The 23,045-nt window shown below is 44.4% G+C and overlaps 1 protein-coding gene across 1 annotated transcript in view; it reads left to right on the top strand.

The window, feature by feature from the left end:
- LOC119167796 (WD repeat and HMG-box DNA-binding protein 1) overlaps positions 1-23,045 on the top strand; it is a 465,682-nt gene that overhangs the window by 191,257 nt on the left and 251,380 nt on the right. The window lies entirely within an intron of this gene.

Below are 23,045 nucleotides of genomic sequence, written 5' to 3'. Positions count from 1 at the left end.
CAGCGCCGGATAAATTACAGCGGCTTTGCAAAGCAGTCAACCCTCTCAAATCACGTACCACTGGTTGCGCAACTAAGCACAAAACTCGGTTTGTGCCGTGTGTAGCGGGGGTTGTTTACGCGATTCCATTCTCATGTGGTATGTGGTATTTCGCCAAACGGGGCGACGCCTTAATGAAAGGCTAAAAGAGCACCATTATAATGTTCACAAAGCAATTCAGGGCCACAGTGGAATTCACTGCCGCGATTGTGGATGTACCCCCATGTTTGATCAATGCGAAGTGGTAAAAAAGCACCCGTCACAATTAACTCGAGAAATTATAGAAGCGCATTGTATAGCAAGAGCTGGCAGCACGTGTATTAGCGCCCCTTCTTTGGTTTTATCGGAACATGAAGTGGCCTTCCTTAATCAGGATAACCGCCTATGAATCTGTGATATGTGACGGTGTGATGTTGTGTGTTATCTTGTCGTTGCGTTAGGGTGGTTTTGTAAGCTTGCGCCGGCCTACATATATGATGCAGTTTGACAATAAAGCTCAGTTGGAAGTTAGCGCTCTGTCCTCTTGTGTCGGTCTGCTCGGCCGTTTCTTCTTCCCCATAATGCGCTATACCAGTTCAAGGACTTAACTCAATTGAACCAGTTCGTCAGACGAGGGCGTCATCAACTGCCAACAATTTAGCAAGTTATGGGAAACTTCCAGGAAGCCAGAGTATTCTCTAAACTAGACGCACATTCTGGTTTCTACCAGATTAGGCTTTCCGAGGAATGTCAAAAGCTCACGACGTTCATTACGCCGTACGGGCGGTACTGCTACCGCAGGTTGCCGTTCGGATCACATCCGCACCTGAAATTTTTCATAGAAAGTTCTCGCAAATTCTAGAAGGCCTAGACGGCGTACTGAACTACATGAATGACATTCTGGTGTTCGGCAAAACCAAGTGGAAAACTACAAGCGGCTTTGTAACGTCCTCGAACGACTTCAACAAGCAGGCGTAACTCTCAACAGGGAAAAGTGTTGTTTCTCAGTTAAACAGGTCACATTCTTGGGGATGATCTTTGATGCCAATGGCGTGCGTCCAGACCCCAAAACGTTGCTGAGGTTCGATCCTTGTTAGGTATGATGAACCATCTCGCAAGGTTTTTACCTGATGCAGCTTCAATGTCTGCTCCTTTACGCAGCCTCCTCAACAAGGACAGCGACTGGTTTTGGGGACCTCAACAAGTGACAGCTTTTCAGAAGATCAAGACCACTCTCAGCTCAGACAGATGCCTGGCGAAATACAACCCCCGGTAATCGACAATTGTATCGGCGGACGCGTCTTCAATAGGGGTTGGCGCAGTACTCCTCCAGGATCAGCCATCTGGTGAGAGACGTCCTGTTGCATATGCCTCTAGGTCGCTCACAAAAACAGAGCAGATGTATTCACAGATCGAAAAAGAAGCATTAGCACCTGGGCTGCGGAACGCTTCGACGAATTCCTAAGAGGCCTCACGTTCCTATTTGAGATGGATCACAAGCCTCTCCTCCCGCTACTGGGTCGAGATCCTCTTGATTCTCTACCGCCAAGAATTCAAAGGTTCAGAATGCATCTTATGCGGTACTCATTCACGCTAACACGCGTTCCGGGGAAAAGCATTACTACGGCGGACACACTTTCTCGCGCGAGAGTGATGAACACTGCGCTTTCGGTCGGAGAGTTGTCTGAAGCAGACGTTTCGGCTCACATGGAGGGAGTCGTTCAGTATACGTTCTCTGATGACATGCTCGAACGCATACGCTCATAGCAAGCAAACGACCCCGAATGTGCGTCGTTGCTCGAAGCTTGTATGCAAGGTTGGCCCGCTAAGCACTACACACCACAACTTCTCAAGCCATTCTGGGCGCATCGTGGTAACATCACGGCATGCAAGCAGCTGCTTTTGAAGGACTCAAGGCTGGTGATTCCACGAGCGCTGCGGAAAGAAATGCTTCGGAGGGTTCACGAGGGACACCAGGGAATTGCACGCTGCCGCGAGAGCGCTAAAGAATCTCTCTGGTGGCCAGGAATTAGCAAAGACATTGCACAAACCGTGGCCAACTGCCAAGCATGCGCCACAGAGCGTACCCAATTTTTTAACCAATGATTCCATCGGAAACAACCGAGCTGCCATGGTAGAAAATCGGAATTGATTTATTTGAGATGAAAGGAGCTGTCTATCTTGCCATTGTTGATTATCACTCCAGGTATCCTGAGCCTGCCCTGCTGGATCGAGGAACGTCGTCGAAGGCGGTCATCCAGCACCTGAAAAGCTGCTTTGCCAGACATGGGATACCGCAAACGGTAATATCAGACAACGGACCACAATTCATCTCATTCACGTTTGCTGATTTTGCGAGAAACTATGACTTTAGGCATGTCACAACAAGTCCTCGTTACCCTCAAGCTAACGAGGAAGCTGAGCGCACGGTAGGGACTCTTAAAAGACTTTTGAAGAAGGCAGAGGACCCCTACATCACATTGCTGAACTATAGAAACACGCCGGGTCCAACCGGTTATAGTCCAGCGCAGCTGCTAATGAGCTGCCGTTTACGCTCAAAAGTACCCTGCATGCCATCCGCGCTAAAGCCAGAAGTAGTAAAGGCTTCTTGGAAAGAGCAAGACGAAAAATACAGACAAAAACAAAAGATGTATTTTGACAATCGTCATGCTGCGAGACCTCTTCCCTGTCTATCCGCTGGCACTCAAGTATGGCTCAAAGACAGAGGCGCCGAGGACACGGTCCTTCGTCTCGTCTTTCTAAAACACCGAGATTCTACTGGGTCCAAACTGAAGGAAAAACCGTACGCAGAAACAGGCGTCCTCTCTTCCTTCTTCCACACAAAGGAGAAACAAGCCCTGTAAGAATGGAGCAGCATCCACGAAACAGCGAGTCAACGGACGCGACGGACAAAGACATTGTAGCTACCAAGTCGTCTGACATCCAAGAGCCTCGTTCATCGAACAAAACTTCAAGTCCTGAGCAAAGAACGACGCGATATGGGCGCATAATACGAGCTCCGAAAAGACTTGGTATTGAGGATTAATTTCTGAAATGCTTTCCTTTTTTTGGCAGGCCCACGATGCTTATGAAACAAGGAAGATGTGACATCATCCTGCTGCATTCCGTGGCCGCCTGCTCCAGAGACAAGCGCCAAGACACGCACTATCTTGGTTTCCTTTATCCGGTTATCACGGGAGTTATGTGATCACTCTGACTGTATATATGTCACGACGAAACATTAAAGAGGGCTTTTTTTTCTTGGTCACGATGTAACGAGCGTCTGTCGATCACTCTGACGAGCCTGACAAGCGCCGTTACTTTCCTACGTCACGGGACTTCTCTACACCCAGAAGGAGGGAGGGGAAGCCGGGGTACATGTTTGCGTAATATATCCCGAGAGATGTATAGGGAAAATCAACACCGACTAAATTTCAAGGCTGAAGGGCTGCCGCAGTGACGTCAGAGGGTGGGGGCCAATTACGCCGCGATTGCGTTGGAAAGCCAGTGTTTTGTTCATGTTTTTGGAGAACCAACGCTCCCGCTGTCGCAGCTGCTGCGGCTAGATTGGGCCGAATAAAAGATGTGGGAAAAAAATCTTACTAAGCATGCTCAGTAAGATAACTGGGCCCTAATCCCTCTGACGTTACTGCGGCAGCCCTTCGGCCTTGAAATTTAGCCGGTGTTGGGAAAATGCGGTGCCCCTATTGGCAGAAAGAGGTCTGGTGATCTAAATGCGCTTCCGGTTTGTTGTATTTATTTTTGTTTCTCTTTACGCAACATGGCGGCGCCCACAGAGTGGTTTTCGCGAGCTGGTTGAAACCGCACGCCGTGGAAATTTGGGTTTTTCGATGACATGTTATGCGCAGCTGTGCAGATCGCTTTACGATGGATGCAGTGGTGTTTAACATTATACCGGGAGTATGTAGTGCACGCCCATTTTGCGTGCGATCATGTGTTTGACACGATGCAAGAAACTTTGGTTTGCGCTGCCGCGCTGAAGCCCCGCTCTGTATCCGTGCGGCGCAGGCATGATGGATGCCGAAATGTTTAGGCTTTTTGTTGTGAAACGTTTTCGCGGCTGTTGGCAATGTAAAGGGGATCATTTTACGATGGATGACATGGTGTATGCGCTGACTGTGTCGCGATAGGCGAAGTGGTTCACAACGCAAATACGGGAGTGTGTGCATGACCCTTTGGCGTGATATTTTTTTTTATTTTGTATTTACAAAATAATGCAGGTCATGTGGCCCATGCAGGAGGGGCAGAGTATAACATAAACACATGTACAAGCATAATTGAGTATCATAAACAAGTCAGGTAACGATAAAAACAACTCCAAATAAAATATAATTAGGAGATAGTGAAGAAGTAATTCTGTATTGATTCAGTCGAGTCCTGATGATCAAAAGGTATTAATTAGGTTCCATTATTCTACAATGCGGGGAAAGAAGAATATTTAAGGAGTTTAGATCTGGGAACATTAGAGGAGAGTGAGAGGGGATGGGAATGACAAGTTTTCCTAGTCTCAGAAAGGGTTAATATAAAAAATTAATGATTTAACAAAGAATGGAGGAACTTCAGTCGGGATATTTTAAGCCTCATTTGAAGTGTGTGAAAACGGTTAGAATGTATAAGATGAGCTACAGAATCCTCGCGGCTGTATTTAGAAAAAATCAGAATCGCATGGCTTTTCTCTGTATTATTTCGAGATAATTAGTATTGGTTTTGGTGAAAGGATTTCAAATAATGCAGGCGTACTATAATTTGGGTCTGATAAAAGTGGTATAGGCTAAAGTTTTCACGTCATGGGATGCATGTTTAAGCTTGTGTCGAAGTAGACATAATTTTCTGAAAACTGAAGAGGCGGTGTTAGAAATGTGGGTGCTCCAGTTGAGGTTGTTCGTAATGGTAACTGCAAGATATTTGTACTCCTTGACTTGAATCAATATTTCTTGGCGAATGGATTATGAAAACTTCTGGGGTACTGTTTTTTTAGTTATACGCAGGCGCACAGACTTAGAAGAATTTAGTTTCATGTCCCATTTATTGTTCCACATAGGAATACTGTTTAAGGCTTCACTTAACATGGATTGGTCCTCAACTGCAATAATTTCATTAAAAATAACGCAGTCGTCTGTGAAACGACGAATATTTACTGGGGATTCTATGATATTTTTGATGTCATTGCAATAAATAAGGAATAATAGTGGGCCAAGTACACTTTCCTGAGGGACCCCTGAGGTTACCCGGAAAAAGTCAGATTGTTTTCCGTCAATGATAACACACTGTTTCTGACGCATTAAATGGTGCTGGGAACGTGAATATCATGAGATGGTGTGTTTGCAGTGACGCAAGAAACCCTAGGACTTGAATTTCCTCGTGTATGAGTGCAAGACTATTAAACTACAGTGGAAAAAATGGCAGCATATCCACGGAGTGAATGATGGAGAGTGGGGCGAAGCATTCGTCCGTCCATGCGTTCGTCTGTGTGACCGTCCATGCGTCTGTTTGTGCGCCCGTCCCTGCGTTCTTTCGTGCATCCGCCCCTGCGTCCGTTCATGCGTCCATCCATGCATCTGTTTGTGTGTCCATTCGTTCATCTATTCAACACTCCAAGTCCCACCATCTCGCATCTTTTTATCATATATTCCCCATATAGAAGCACCGCCATCCAGCGGACATTCCAAGGACTAAACGAGAGGTGGCACACGCACACTTTCTTACGGCCTGCGCTTTGGGTCCACTTCCCACCTTTAACCACCTCGAGTTCATGGTATATTCTAGTTCACTGTATTCATGGCACTGCGACCAAACGCTCGCTAAACCTTTCGAAAACCAAGGAGGTTACGCCCAGCGAGTATAACGTAGCAACTTTTCCCTGTCAGATAGGGCTCAATTTACATGCCAATGGCTGCTAATGAGAAATGAGAGACAGGAGAATTCGGCTTTTACTTTCTTACGGCTTGCGCTTCGTATCTACTTCTCATTTTTAACCACCTTGAGTTCATTCGTGGTATATACAAGTTCATTGTATTCATGGCACTGCGGCTCAATGCTCGCTAAACCTTTCTAAAGCTAAGGAGGTTACACCCAGTGAGTATAATGTAGCATCCCTTTCTTGTCCGATAGTGCTCAATGTACATGCCAATGGCTGCTAATGGGGATCGCAGCGTGCGCGTTGACTAAAAGCCGAATGCTCATGTCTCTCATTCCCCATTAGCAGCCATTGGCATGTACATTGAGCACTATTTTTTATTGTTAAACAACGCACAGAAGAAATCTCTCACTGGCACCATCTTGGAGGTCAAGTGTTATACCTATTTCGGGTATGTGCCACTGGTGGTTACATACGAGGGATGCTCAAGCCACGCCATAAGGAGCTTCGCCCCTAAAAAAAAAAGACGTGAGGCGAACCTATTGCTGTAGAAATGTAAAAATAATGTGTTCAGGAATAGTGTCATTGTAAACTTCTAAGCTGCTTCTGGTAAGTGTACATCATTTTGCAAAAGTCAGGAAGCACTCATCTCCTAGCCTGGTAATGCTAGGATTTGAGCATGTTATAAAATACCTTACATGTTGGCGTGCAATGCCATCTTCACCGTGAATGGGGCATGCATATTCAAGTAAAAACATCAATAGATTGCCCATCAGGACCGCAGTGTCAAAACCGAAAAAAGGAAAACTACATTTAAGGGCTTGTTTTCTTTGCTAGACAGAATAATTATGAGATCGAACAGGTAATAATGCCAAAACAAAGTACATTTGAGGGCTTCATTTTTGGTTAGACACAGTAGTAATGAGATCTAATGAACAATCATGCCAAATGGCATAATGGTCTGTTAGATATAAATAATACTGTGTTTAACAAAAAAAGAAGCCATTAAATGTACTTCCTTTCTTTATTCATAGTGAGGGACTTGTTCTGACAGATTGGTGCCTTCAAGTGAATGCGATGAATTATTGATCAGCTGTCAACTCATAACAGGCTCACAAACTACATGACGCTAAACTGACACAAAAAAGTGTTCCACACTCACCATCATGGGTACTGGCCTTGCTCCCACATTTTATTTACATATACCCAATTAAGTGGACGGGGAGATGGCCACCGTGGTAGCTCAGTTGGTATAGTATGAGACGTGTTATTCGAAGGTTGCAAATTTGGTCCCTGCTCACAGCAAGTTATCTTTTCGCCCAATTTCCTTTCTACACATTTACATTACAAAACCAAAACAGTGCAGATTGGGAAACGAAGGACACTTAAGCTTAGCATCGTGGGCAGTAAAAAAAAAATTGAAGAAAAACATAAGTGCCTGGCGAACAATGGGCAGACATCTATTCACAAAATGTGCGTGTAGGATGTACCGATAATTTGTAAAGTCCTGCAATGTAGATTGTGATACACCGTGGTGGGAACATGTTTGCTGTAAGAAATATCTGAGTATGCACCTCTCTTACAACTACCCTCCCGCAAACCTTCAGGAATCACACAGATGAATGATGCACATACCATACCACGTGGACTCACAATGTCGAAAGAATGACATATGCCATGTGGTTTGAGCACAGGCTTTTCTTGATTATTGCGATGTTTAAGGTTCACTAACGACATTAATCTAACAATGCAAAATTCCATGCCCTCTCTGAAGAGCGTTTCTTTTCCCTATAAACTCGTCTAACAGATAAGTACATTGTTTATTCAAATGTGAATATTACTTGCCCAACAGGACGTATTTCTTAACTAGAAACCAATGACAGCGCATACATTTCATAACGCAAAACCAACACTACCTAGAGCCTCTTAGACATTTAAACTTTCTGCTGTTTTCCTCCATATTAGAGTACCTATTCAATTGCATCTGTTTCTAGTTTTTCATCAGACTGGCTTGCTACACCACTAAATAGATTGCTAGTAAAATATAGTTTACTAAAGGCTCAATACTTCGAATAAGATGTGCTGTTTAACATATAACAACGTCGTGATACAGGCTAAAAGATCATTGAAATTGCTTCGGTAAGCTATTACCATCCGTTATTACAAAATAAGCTCCTGTTTTCAAAGTAGATAATGAGTTGTACAGATGCTATAGTATTATCTCAAAAAAATTGTTGGCAATTTTCGAACAAATTGAACCAAGATGACTAACAGGTCAGGTAAGCTCTGTATCGTAATTGAATAATTTACGATACATTTGACATTACTTCACACTAACCAGTGTGTTAAGAGACATGTATATGAAGAGGGGGGTCGAATTATGCATTACTCATGTCATGCTTTTTAAAAGGCATTTGTATCTTACACAGATAACAAGGTGCTCTATAATTCTTTATTCTTTATTCATTCTTTATTCATCAGATGCCCCGCAGCGCCCGAAGGCATTATAGCAGGGGGGTTACATCAACAAATGACGTACATCTCCGTTCCCACACACAATACAACTTTGTTCACACATAAATAACTGAAATACATTTTCGTTCACACACATAGTAGAATTTTGCTCACACATCAGTACATCTTCGTTCAGGTTACTACATGGCTTCACAGCAGTGAATAAAATATACCTTCGTTCCCACCATGTACTTGCATTTCAGTTAGCCTGTTCCACTGTTTAATCGTTGTAGGAAAAAATGAATTGGCATACATGTTCGTTTTAGCTGGGTATTCCCGAATTTGGAAACTATGATCAAAACGTTTTGAAGTGTAATGAGGGTTGTGTAGGTATATTTCTCTTTTAATTCCGGTTTTATTGTAGTAAACGCAGTAAAGAAATTTTAATCTCTGCTTCTGGTGGCGGTCAGAAAGACACTCTCATCCTAGCTCAGCCTTCATTGCAGTGCAGCTCTCCCCCCTTCCGTACCGTCCCAAGACGAACCTGGCAGGACGATTTTGTAATTGTTCCAGAGCAGCGATGAAGGTTACCTCGGCGGGGTCCCACACGACACAACCGTATTCTAAGATAGGTCTGATACAAGTAGTGTATGCCATACGTTTTAAATTCACATGCGAACATCGCAGGTTTCTTTGAATGAAATTTGAGGCCTCACCAGCTTTGGCTATGAGAGTGTCAACCTGAGGCCTCCATGAACATTCAGATGATAGTATTATACCAAGGTACTTATATGTACTCTCTTGTTTCAACTGCACATTGTTCAGATGGTACTGTGACTGAAATGGTTTCATCTTTTTGGTAATTGAAATATGTACACACTTTGTTATATTCAAATTCATTTTCCATTTGGTACACCAGCTATGAATGAGCGATAAGTCTTTCTGAAGTTTTAATACATCATTGTGATCAAAAATTTTTCTGTACACAACACAGTCATCCGCAAACAACCGTATAGAAGATGAAGTTCCTGCAGAGATATCATTAACATAAATCAAAAACAATAGCGGACCCAGGACGGAGCCTTGTGGGACCCCTGAGGTAACATCGGTGTATTCGTAGCATTTTCCATTCAGTACTACTGTTTGTGTTCTTTGGGAAAGGTAACATTCGATCCATTTAAAAATAGTCTTATCAATGTTCAGGGTGGTAAGCTTAAACAGTAAGAGTGAATGTGACGCCGTGTCAAACGCTTTCCGAAAATTCAAGAACACACCGTCAACCTGTCCTACAGTATCTACGCCCGATAATACATCATGATAAAATTCGACTAATTATGTTGTGCAAGACAGCCCTCTCCGAAATCCATGCTGCTCGTTGATTAGTACCTTATGCTTGTTTAAATAAGTTATTATTTTTTGTATAAAATATGTTCGAGGATTTTACACGGGATAGACGTAAGCGATATTGGTCTATAATTACCAACGTCTTTTTTGGACCCACTTTTATGTATCGGTACCACGTGCGCAATTTTCCAGTCATGTGGTAAGGTACCTTTCGCTAAAGATCTTTCAAAAATTGCATAAAGATACATAGAAATTGGCCCCGCACAACGCTTGAGTACATGCGGAAAAATTCCATCTGGACCACTAGATTTACTCTCATCAACGTCCTTCAATAGTTTTTCAATTCCATTAACACTAAGCTCGACAGGAAGCATAGGCGAAATGCTCATAATAGTTTGATGATAGTTACAGCTGTGTTTGGGTAAGAATACCAAATGGAAAAAGTTGTTTAGGCATGCAGCCTTATCCTCGTCATTCGTAATTACTGTGTCGTTATAATTTAACTCCTGTATTCCAAAGGAATCTGAGCCACACTGTTTTAAGTACTTCCAAAACATTTTAGGATTTGATTTCATTTTGTTGCTCAGCTCAGTGAAGTAATCATCTTTAGCTTTTTCCATCTTTAGCTTATATTCGTGGGTAATCGACTTCACTTTTTCAAAAAGAGCAACTGATTTGCTTCTCTTGAATGCGCCTAATGCCCTCTTCCTTTTGTTGATAAGTTTTAATATATGTGCTGTTACCCATGGTTGTTTGTGCTTTTTCAGCTGTGATGAATGAACACTGGGGATATGTCTATTTGTTAACTCGGAAAATATATTCTTAAATTTGTCCCACATATCATGCACATTGCCCTCCTCAAAAAGACATTCGAAAACAGGGAACGAATTACGAAGTTTTTTAGAAATTGCATCGTAGTCACCCTTGTCATAAATGTAGGTCCTTCTAGTCGTTGGTAACTTCGCACACACTTTTTTCTTTCGGATACAAGCAACAACAGCAAGATGGTCACTAATTCCTGGAATCACAGTCACGTCATTTACGAAATTCGGCGAGTTACAAAACAAGTCTAACACAGCGTCATTGCGAGTAGGGGTGGTAACGTACTGCGTCAAACCAAACGTCTCGACGATATTTTTCATCGCAAGGTTCATGCGCCCGCTTATACTTATACAGGAACCATTACCCCAGGATAAGCCAGGCAGATTAAAATCCCCCCCTAGGAGTATTGTCTGGGCTGACGCTTCAGAAAGAATTTCATCTAATGTTTGCATTATGCTAATATCTGAGCTCGGCGAGCGATAAACCACTCCGACCAAAAACGCGAAGTTTTCAGGCAGTATTATCTTGCACCATACAGACTCTAGTGCATCGCACTTATAATCAACTTCAAATGACTGTAAGCAAGAACGAACAAGTAAAAAAACGCCACCAGCTGCTGTGAGTCTATCGTTGCGATAGATGACGTAATTTTGTGGAAACACCTCACTATCAGCAATCGAGGGCTTTAGCCAAGATTTTGTGCCAAGGACTATATCTGCGTTAACACTCTCAATTAAGCCTAAGAGCTCAGCAACTTTATTAACTACGCTTCGGCAGTTCACGATGACGGCAACAAGTTCTTGACATCGGTGTTTCTCCTTTTTTCTAGTTTGTCATTGCCTGCGTACTGCGACGACCTCTTTTTTTTCGTCATCCCACCTGAAAGCCCTGCCGTTAATAATCAGTTTATCAATATTCAGCTTCACTTTATTGTTCTTATCCTCTCTTTTTGTCTTAGCATATTCCCACAGCTTATTCCTGATACTTCTTGTCTCATGTGAGTAATCTTCGCTAACGCTGTACTGGGAATTCTTGAATCTTTTGGCATTGAGAAGCACTGCCTGACGCTCTTTGTACAATGAGAGTTTAACAATAATTGCCTCTTCTTATTCTCATTATAGCGTCCTAAGCGATGTGCCCTTTCCACAGATTCGAGTTCCATTTGAAGGCTCGTTTTGCAAATATTCTTTATCATAGCTTCGGATTCATCCCAGAATTCTGAGGTTTTATCATCAACGCCACAGAAAACAAGATTTTTCCGGCGACTTCTGTTTTCGAGGTCATTTGTTCTCTTTTGCAGATCTTTCACCTGTTGCATGAGTTGCCGTATTATAGCTGCTTGTTCCGTTACAATCTTGCTGATATCCCTTATCTGGTTCTGAGTTTGGCTAAGATTACCTTTTACTTCCATCAGTATGTTCTCATTTTTTTCGAACCTGGATTCAATGCCGTTTAACTTTGAAATTAAAGTTTCCGGCCCACTCTGCAAACATTTCAGCACTTCCATCTCCAGTGTCTTAGCAGGACCTGTGTTCAGTTCAACATCCCCCGCGAGTATTAACAACAAAATCAAATACAGCACTCTGTTAGAAAATAATTGGAATCTCTTCAGACGCGACGTATGCATCGTGCATCCGTGGTTTTGTTACGAACAGTTAGCAACATGGGAGGAGCCGGCAATGCATATACAAGTCTCCGCGATTGAGATGGGTAGTAATGACTAACCTGCACCAGCAACAGTTGCATCAGCGACATGTCGGCAAGTGTGCCGGCTCCAAATCCCACGAAGCCATCGTGCTGAGTGCCTATATACGCCTGATCGGCACCACGTGAGTTTTGTTGGCCCAAATTGATTGGTTGATCCTCGCTGATCCATCCGTGGCTTGGGCCACACGTGCCTCTGACGACAGATGATGACCCATGCACACGTGTGGATGATAGTCGAGATACTGTAGATGCTGACCAGGGATCAGACAAAAAGGACTGTGTCCTGCGTTCCGCTGCATCGAAGTGGATCGCAGAAATCAGCAGTAGAGGTACCTGCACCAGCAACAGTTGCATCAGCGACATGTCGGCAAATGTGCCGGCTCCAAATCCCTCCAAATTGTCCTGGCATGATGAACAATCAGTATGCACTAAGAATGCTTCCAGATATTACGTATGTGTATTACCTGTAATGAATTGGACAATATTATTTTAGGAGACAAGTCAGCATGAGCACTTCAGTAAGAGAGCTGAGCTAGTTGGTTCGTCTTCCTGTTAAGAGACAGGGCATGCAAACACAAACACCAGAGAGAAATAAAGGTGCGCAAATGCCGACTAACAACTTAAAAGATGCACAGATGCAGAAAAGAAAGCAGATATTCGAACTTGCCCACGCATATTTCATTTGTCCGTGTTTGCATGTCCCATAATTTAACTTTGTGCTTGTGATAACTATAAATCAGTGGAAAAAATTTTAATCTATGCATTTTCATTTCAGTTCAAGCACTTACTCACATCTCTATTGCTCAGTGCTAAAATGCTGCTCAAGTATTTGTTTCCCTAAGAACTATGGAATGTGAAAGCATTTCTTATGAAACATTTGTAGATAAACTGCTAGTAATTCATTACTTCCTACTTTTCTTGAGAGCCCTTAGCAGGTAAAATGTTAAGCATTAGGCTAAGCGCATTTTGACAAAGGAACAGAGCTTTCATAGGTCTCATTTCTACTGCTACATTTACATATATATACAAATGTACCGAAGAAATTGTGTTTCTAAGTTTTCCTATGTCTGAATAGATATTGTCAATAGTTGCCCTTTGTTTTAAAAGACCAAACTTACTTTTCAGTGACTCTAAGGTCAGCTGGCGTATCTTCATGTGCAGAATCGTGTGCTTTGTCTTTTTGTAAACCCCGTGCTCGTATTACAAAAGTGTATCTGCTGTGGCTGTTAAATAACTGTGAGATTTTAATAAGTAGGACCACTTCGTCTGATAGTATCCCTGTTGTGAGTAATGGTGGGTATTGGACAAAGCAATACGAAGGAGTCCTGAAACTAGATTTTGAACAAGCGTAATTGCTGTCAGTAGACAAAGAATGCATTTAATTTATTACACCTAAAACTGTTAGTGTAAGGTTATCAACTATTGCAATAGGGAAAAAAAGCGTCAAAAGACACTCAGGGAGGGGCAGAAGGAGGGGCTTCGTGTTACATCATAGTATGTTCTCCAATCTAATGTTAAATGGAATTTCCAGTGGAGTGTACTGGCTCTTCTGAAAATCAAAATAAAAGCAAGACAAAGGCAAATAAAAGAAAACAGCATACTGCAGGGTTTTTCTAAGCTTTCACAGCACCAAAACTTTAAGGAATAAGTCTCTTTGAGCACCTTTCAGCAAAAGCAAATTTCTTTTTTCATATCCTGGCTGGCAGTAACACCCACTTAACGAGCCAAAGGAACATGCTTCCTTCTGAACTATTTTTATTAACAAGTAAACCCCTCCAAGCAAAGTGGCACACATCATAGCTTGCAATTTCAAAAACTTCTTGAGTCAATGCTTACAGCAGGCGATATGCTAGTTTTAATAATCAATACCAGGCTATTCATCACTTTATCAAACTTTAAATGCAGGCTGTAAAATTATACCTTACTTTTATAAATACGTGTTCACTTTGACTGTGCAATATTTTCATAGTTAACTAGTACACTGAAGTCACACACAGCATAGAATCCTTTTGGTTGGTTCAACAGAAAGCTGCAGGTTCGAACCAACTGCGTAATGAGCTTAGAGATAACAGTAGCCAGTGAGCTATGGTATTATCAACAATGTATAATCCCTTGAGAGGTCTCTTTCTATCAGTAAATTTTGTTGAACTGACAAAATTTTAAAATGTGCTTGAAAAAACCATCATGAAAAAGAATCTCTCGCACAAGAACAAGTGGGCTAAAGATGTCAGGTTTGTGTGGACGACGTAGCACAATCGCAGCATCAGCTGGAAAAGTGGCCTGCCATAGAGCCTTCAGGAAACTCTCATGGGGTGCCTACTGCAGGTACACAATCTACATATTTGCTACACCAATTGTCATCATTTTGCATAATAACAAAACACCCAGTGTGCATCTGTAAGGAGTTTACATAGATTGCACGCTTTGTTGATGCTGCGGCAGATCATGATGAGGATGGCGAATTACGGTTCGGCCCTTCGTAAGAAGTGGGAAACCTTCGATCATCCACTCATTAAGCAGTTCATATTAATTTATGCCTTGTACAATTATATTCTTTTTCCAAGCAATTATTGTGATTTGTCACTTAACATGATGCCTGCAAAGAATATTTTTTTTTCTGAATTCAAACACTTCCACGAATTTATGGCAGGATGAATGATCACCATCTGGATTCCGGCTTAGATTGCCCACATGCTGAGCTTCCTTTGTCAATAAGGATGACAGCTGCAGACAATATTGCTACTAAAACTGGCTATTGTGAGCTCATAACTTACACTGCAAAACGTTTATCTTTTGTGTATAGAAATCTTATGGCCCTACCAATGAAAAACAATTGTGTGATATGATTGTACGCTTATCATGAAAGAAATCGCACATTTGGACAGTGATTATAGCATAGTTTCTAGCAAAAGCGCATAATCTTAGGTGAGATTAGTCATTTGCTGGAACCAATTTAGGCCTCAGGGTCATTCTTAAATTTTGTACTTTTGAGCAATAATGAGCCGCACACTGTACGCTATGACCTTCATGCACGAGTTTAAATTGACAACATCCTCACGACCAACACAGAGCAATAGATTCTAAGAGGTTTGCTGGATGACAATGAGAATCTGATAAGACTTGACAAAATTACAGGTGGCTGCTGTCTCTGCAATCATGCACAAAACACGCATTCAACACTTTTTTCATGGCCCACGATGAACGCATGTCAATATCAGTTCATCTCAGCTGGATACCCTCTTCCAATGGGATGCAGTATAGAAACTATAAAGGCATTTAATTATAAAGTATTTACATTAAAAATTTAACTATGAATTATAAATTTACAATATCCTAACTTTTTAAAACCTTGGGTGTGCAGCGTCACTTGGATGTTTTTTTGAGTCTCCCACCATCTTTTTTTGGTGCTTTTTCTATTGTATGTTCTGCAACTTATAAACAAATTACGGCACGTCGTTGAGGTAAAGCCAGCTGGCTATCTTTGGTTGATGTCGCCTTCATATGCTATAATGACTGTATTCGGTTCCCACTGTCGTGTGTGCACTATGAAATCGCCTTTTCTTTTTTCTTCTTATCGCCTGTTAACTTCAACTTATATTGCAATCCGCGTCATATTTTCATTGTGCTGATACGCTTTGTAACGCGTGAATTAATTTTGTGTGATCTGTAAAACTTCACCAATTACCCCCCTTACTCAATTCCCTGTAAAGGGCCTGTAAGGAATTTTAAATAAATAAATAAATAAATCTTACTGCAACTTGTTCTCGAACCGTATTCATTACTGTGGCACACTTTTCACTCTTTTTTGCAGCAGTCTTAAAGTGAGGTGAGTGTATTCTGGATGAGAGACAGATTTGTTGGGCTTAGCATGCCAATTTGAAGTTTAGATTTTATGTAACTTTTTAATTTCTGCGGAAGTATTTAAGATCTTCCATGGAAAATCGCTATTAGACCCTGGGTTTTCTTCATCACGCTTCAATATTAACAATAAGAGAATTATGCAATACACCAGGCAGGGCTTGGCGAAACCTCAAGGCATGCATAGCTTGTCTTAAAACACTTTGCATAATGGCATTTTGCACCAACCTGTGCATAAAACAGCACGGAATTCGGCATAGTGTGCCTGGCAGTGCCACTGAAGCTGCTGGAGCAGTGTACAAATATGGCTAGATGGTATGAGTTCATCTTGGTCAAGCTACTTGTTGGGGCAGGACACTAAAAAGAAGTGACAAAAACAAGTGCAGAATTACAAGTTTTTATGAGACGTCATTGTGTTATGTGAGGAGTTATTGCATTACCAACAAAAAAAAAGTGCGCATATGTAATTATAACATGTCGCATAAGTTCAGTAGTTTTAGAAAATTTCAAATTTCTACTTCTTGTGACTTATATCTCATTTATGCAGGTCACTGAAGTTTTATTTGTCATACTATATAGACCCCATATATAAAAAATGCCAGCCACTACAGTGACCAGATTTTGCTGCTGTAGCATAGTGAAACACTTACTATCCTTGAACATCGGTGCTGCTTCTTTGGCATGAGTGCTAGTTAAAAAAAATCCTGTCTAAATAAAATACCAAGCCTAGCCTTTAAATTTAGTGAATTTTATGCTGCATATTGTTAGAATTTGCAATATACCATTTCTTCATTAAGTGCAAAAGAACCAAAAGCTTAATGAGTCTGTTCATAAAGTGCAACACCACGTACTTCTCTATGTAATTTCTATTCCTAGGTTGCATTGAAAGCACAGACGTCATCACATGGCTAGTTCTTTGTGATAGCAAACATAATATGCATGAAAAATTTATGCATTTGGAAGCATTAAGGAAAGTCGTACTGAATAGCAAGTGAAATAGCAAGTGAAAATAGAAGGAAACCGAGAGGCTGTGGGTTAACTTCACTCTTTTTGGCGCCATATACAAGTGTGCATGTGTGTATATATATATATATATATATATATATACTTTGTTAAACACAGTAAACTACTTGTGCTTAGAGACCTAAATTGTATGTTTTAAAAGATGTGACTGTCAAGTGCTAAAAAAGGCTGATTTGCTGCTCAAAACAGAGGTTTTAGCTTCTCCAGATTGTGTGCCGAATTGCTTACAATCAATTGCATCACTAATAAACCCCACCATTTAAAATGACTGTATGCTGGGTATGTGTGAGTTTGTAAATTTATTTTTTAATGACAAGCAATAAAAGTGAACTATACCATACTAAAATTTCAAAAGTTCAGGCAGATCCTGCCAAACCTTTTTGAAATTTTAGCCACCAACACAGCGAAATTCTGAGTTACGATGGTTGACGTAATGAGTCGGAGTAGATAAGAAACAGAGCTAGGGGCAGATCAGAAATAATGCTTTCCACCAGTACGGAAGTAGCGAGTCTGGGCCTTTGGTCCAATGAAGGTTAGGTAATATCAGCACAAAAGATGTTTATCTGCAGCGATGCCCATATTTGAAAGGATCTGCCTGTCGAGTCGGTTCAATGCCAGACTTGTTCGTTTTTATTCAGTGCACTTGATTTTTCATAGTAGTGTGTTTTAGGCCTTCCGAACACTTTTCATGCATCTTCGATAACCAGCAACTCTCTTCTGTTTGTTTTAAGTAGCCTTGATTTTTATTCCTTACTTCTCATATGGGAGGACATTAAGATGCTGTATATGTAAGTTTTTGACATGCAATCTCACACTGCTTGCTGTGATGTCTCTGCTCATATCTTTTTACTTTTTTACTATCAAGCAGCTGCGTGATTGTATTCTTTGCTTGTTTTTCATTACCCGGCTCTATAATTCAACAATTACTTTGCCACGTGCAGTGCCGAGTGCTGTCACATGCAGCACAAAGATTCCGTATAGAGGAATTCTTCAGATGTATTCGCATGTTGTTTCATTTATTTTTCTATAGTTTTAAATTCACTCCTGCTCAAGACCAGCAGTGTGTACGAGATAACTAAGGAAACAAAACAACAACAGGGAAATCAACAAGTAAATCACATTTTCTGGCTAACGTTCATGGTTACCAAGTGGCATCGTAAGACTAGTGCTACCTCCAAGGTAACACTAATATTCATGAACAGTTTCTAGGGGGAGTTCATGCTTGCTAAATAACATAATATAATTCAAGAAATCACTAGGAGAAAGATTAAAACTAACTAGGCTGTGGGCAAACTCTAAAGAAAGCTACATTGAATGGGCTGTGCACTAACATGAACTGGATGAGGAAAGAGACTATTTCAGCAAAAGGTATTGATTATTATCTTGGGTTTAACGTTCCAAAACCACCATATGATAATGAGTGTCGCCGTAGTGGAGGGCTCTGGAAATTTCGACAACCTAAGGTTCTTGAACGTGCACCCAAATCTGGGCGCACGTTCCTGCAGCATTTTCGCCTCCATCGGCAATGCAGCCACTGCAGCCAGGATTTGATCCCGTGACATGCGGGTCAGCAGCTGTCTTAGCCACTAGAACTACCACGGTGTGGCTTGTGAACAAAGGGTATGAGGACATATCTTTCTGTGAATCGCGTCCTGGTGCAATTTCATGCCATCTGCGCAAGGTATTATAACATAAAACTCACTTTAAACTTTAGTAACTCTTCACGTATCGTGGTGTTTTAATCCTGCTTTCAGTAAAAGATCATCCTAGTTTGGCTGCTGCATGGTATGTGTAGCGCCCTCGTTCGGGCGGCGCGCAAATCGGAGAGCGCGCGATGGCGACAGAAGAAAATAAAGAAGGCGCTAGGCCGTGGCACGTGAAGCTACGGCTCACGTTCTGGGCTGGCATCGGTTATCGTTCAGGCGTGTCTTTCTTTCACTCCTGTGGCATAAGCCTACAAGTGGTGACCTCGGACGAAGACAATGACTGACTCGAATGCACCCTCAACCGAACAAGCCTCACGTCCGCAGGACGTCTCGGCCGTGCAACTGCGTCTCCCATCTTTCTGGCCACAGGACCCGCAAGTTTGGTTTCATCAGGTTGAGGCGCAATTCTCCCTGTACCGCATCGCCTCGGAAACGACACGCTACTACCACGTAGCCTCCGTCCTTCCTCCTGACGTTGCCAGCGAGCTCTCCGACGTCCTCTCCAACCCCTCGGACACTACGCCATATCAGCACCTTAAAACCAAGGTGCTGGAACGATTCATGCCTTCGGAACGCGTCCGCCTACAGCAGCTCCTTGCAGAGGGGGACCTTGGCGACAGGCGCTCTTCCCAACTACTGCGCCGAATGCGACAGCTTCTTGGGAAACACGACGTCTCTGCCCACTCAGCGTTGCTTCGCGAGCTCTTCCTCCAACGCCTTTCTCAGCCAATCCGCCTCGTCCTCGCGGCGGCAGGCGACGTCAATCTCGACCGCCTGGCGGAGCTCGCCGATCAGGTTCATGAAGCGACCTCCCCATCTGTCAATGCTGTCTTACCACCAGCAGACACAGCGATTTCGACCTTGAGGCCCGCATCGACGAACTCGCCGCTTCCATTGCCGCACTCCGGAGCCCCCTGCAGGAGACTCGTTCGCCTCGTTCCGGTCGTCGAGCTCTTCCACGCACACGAGATGCTCAGAGTCCTAGCCCTCCACCCCTCTGCTGGTACCACCGGCGTTTCCGACACCGAGCCACGAAGTGTACACCCCCATGTTCGTGGCAGGGAAACGCCTGCCGAGATCACTGAGGGCGGCGTGTGATCTCCCTTCTCGTCCCAGCCGCCTTTTCATGGTCACGGACCAGCTATCGGGCGCTAGGTTCCTTATAGATACGGGCGCGGAAATTAGCGTTGTGCCCCCGACTAAGGCTGATCGTTCAAAGTCACAGGGGCAAGTGCTTCGTGCTGCCAACGCCTCGTCTATAGCAACGTATGGGCTCCGATCTCTCACCCTTGACTTCGGCCTTCGCTGCATTTTCCGGTGGGTTTTCGTCATCGCAGACGTGGTTCAACCGATCATCGGCTCGGACTTCCTCTCATACTTCGATTTGGACGTCAGCGTGCGGCGGCGCCGCCTCATAGATGGTAAGACTCGTCTCTCCATCTCGGGAGTCCTCTCCGACATCGCTCCAATGGCCATCCGCATGCTGATACCTTCCTCACCGTTCGAAAAAATCTTGGCGAGTTTCCCGGAGTTAACTAAACCGTGCAACCTCACTCAGCCGCCTTAACATACGGTGACACACCACATCGTCACCCGGGGTCCACCGGCAGCCGCTCGACCACGCCGCCTGCTCGGAGACCGCCTAGCTATTGCTAAACGGGAGTTTGACCACATGCTGCAGCTCGGCGTTATCCGCCCGTCGTCAAGCGCTTGGGCTTCCCCGCTGCATTTGGCGCCAAAGCGTGATCCGGGTGACTGGCGTCCTTGTGGGGCTATCGAGCGTTGAACGCCAAGACTGTCCACGACAGCTATCCTCTACCTCACATCCAGGATTTTACATCGCGCCTCGACGGCTGCACAATTTTCAGCAAAGTGGACCTTGTTAAGGCGTACCACCAGATTCCTGTCGAGCCCGCCGACATACCTAAGACTGCCATCACGACGCCCTTTGGGTTGTTTGAATACGTGCGGATGCCTTTTGGACTCCGCAATTCGGCTCAAACTTTCCAGCGGTTCATTTCTGAGGTCACACGGGGTCTTCCTACTGTGTTTGCGTACCTTGACGATGTCCTCATCGCCAGCCGCACACCTGAAGATCATGAGCACCATCTACGCGCTCTGTTCCAACGTCTTCAGCAGTACGGCCTCGTTGTGAACGCCTCTAAGTGTACTTTCGGCGCATCTGAGCTCGAGTTCTTGGGCCATCACATATCATCCAAAGGAATACGCCCTCTCCGGTCCCACGTTAAAGCAATTCAGGATTATCCTCAGCCTACAACACTGCGCCAATTACGCCAATTCCTGGGGCTTGTGAATTTTTCCATGCGCTTCACACTACACTGTGCCGAACTGCTACGACCGCTCACCGACCTCCTTCGGTCGACCGCCGGCCCGTCCTCCGTCATTCCTTGGTCGTCAGAGGCCCAGGCCGCCTTTGCTGCTGCTAAGCAAGCGGTCGCTAACGCCGTGCTTCTCATTCATCCACGCAGCAACGCCCCTACTCGGTTGATGGTGGACGCATCCAGCGTGGCCGTCGGAGCCGTCTTACAGCAGTGCATTAACTCCGAGTGGAGACCCTTGTCGTTTTACTCTCGGAAGCTACTTCCTGCTGAGACCCGCTACAGCGTCTTTGGCCGGGAATTACTAGCCATATACGCTGCAATACAGCACTTTCGGCATTTCCTGGAAGGATGCTCGTTTTACGTGCTGACTGACCATAAGCCACTGGCGTATGTTTTCCGCACTAACTCATCCAAGTACGTGCCTCGTGAACTCCGCCATCTGGCTTATATATCGGAGTTCACGACTGACATCCGCCACGTGAAAGGAGCTGACAACACCGCCGCAGATGCCCTTTCTCGTATAGCCGCGGTTGACTCTCCACCGCCAACCATCGACTGGGCCTCATTCTCCTCGGCACAGCAGGATGATAGAGAGCTTGCCGCTTTTCGGGAGAACCCCCGTTCACTCCGACTACGCCTGGTGCCTCATCCATTATCATCTGAGCGCTTGTAGTGCGATGTCTCAGCTGACCTTCCCCGCCCTTTCGTTCCCGCTTCATTACGATGCACCGTTTTCCACTCCTTACACGACGTCTGTCACCCTGGCATTCGGGCTACTCAGCGTCTTCTCACCCAGCGCTATGTCTGGCCCGGAATCAACGGTGATGTGCGCGCTTGGACGCGCATGTGCCTGCCCTGCCAGATGACAAAGGTCTCCCGTCATACTAAGACGCCGCCCCAACCTTTCCTTCCACCCGGCCGTCGTTTCGACCATGTTCATCTAGACATTGTGGGTCCTCTACCAGTGTCTCAGGGGTACCGCGTGTTGACAATGGTCGATTGCTTCACACGCTGGCCAGAGGCTGTTTCAATTCAAGATATCACAGCCGAGACAGTTGCCCGCGTTTTCATTTCTACGTGGGTATCCCGTTTTGGCTGTCCTGGCACCGTGACAACAGACCGTGGACGTCAGTTTGAGTCCTCGCTGTTTACTTGCCTTAATCGCATCCTCGGAGCCAGACATTGCCGTACCACGGCTTATCATCCCTGCACCAACGGCATGGTGGAACGCCTTCACCGACAACTGAAGACCGCCTTGACTACCCACCTCAATAGAGCCACCTGGGTTGATGCCTTGCCACTGGTGCTCTTAGGTTTATGAGCTGTCATTCGGGCAGACCTGCAGTGCTCAACAGCAGAGCTGGTGTATGGCACTTCTCTACGGCTTCCGGGAGACTTCTTCACGTCAATGAAGCTACCAGACCAGCCACAGCAATTCCTACAACGCCTCCTCGACTGCGTTCAAGACCTCCGGACCACTCCACCCAGACCTTCCGAACACAAGACCATATTCATCCACCCTGATCTGGCCACTGCAACACATGTTTTCGTGCGCCACGACGCGGTCAGACCACCTCTGACACCAGCCTACGACGGACCATTCCGCATCCTTCACCGCACCCCCAAAACTGCCACTCTACTTCAGAACGGCCGTGAAGAGACAGTCAGCTTGGACCGACTCAAGCCGGCGTACCTGGAGACCGCCCTAGAAAGCCTCTCATCTACGACTGATCTTCCGTTGGAATACCACAAACGGCATGTCACATTCCGACTTCCCGTCTACACGGGGGGCCCTGTAGCACCCTCGTTCGGGCGGCGCGCAAACCGGAGAGCGCGCGATGGCGACAGAAGAAAATAAAGAAGGCGCTAGGCCGTGGCACGTGAAGCCACGGC

The sequence above is a fragment of the Rhipicephalus microplus genome, unplaced genomic scaffold (genome assembly GCF_043290135.1).
Source record: "Rhipicephalus microplus isolate Deutch F79 unplaced genomic scaffold, USDA_Rmic scaffold_16, whole genome shotgun sequence".
NCBI lineage: Eukaryota > Metazoa > Arthropoda > Arachnida > Ixodida > Ixodidae > Rhipicephalus > Rhipicephalus microplus.
Note: the sequence above shows the minus strand (reverse complement) of the source record. Positions and strands in the feature narration are given on the sequence as shown.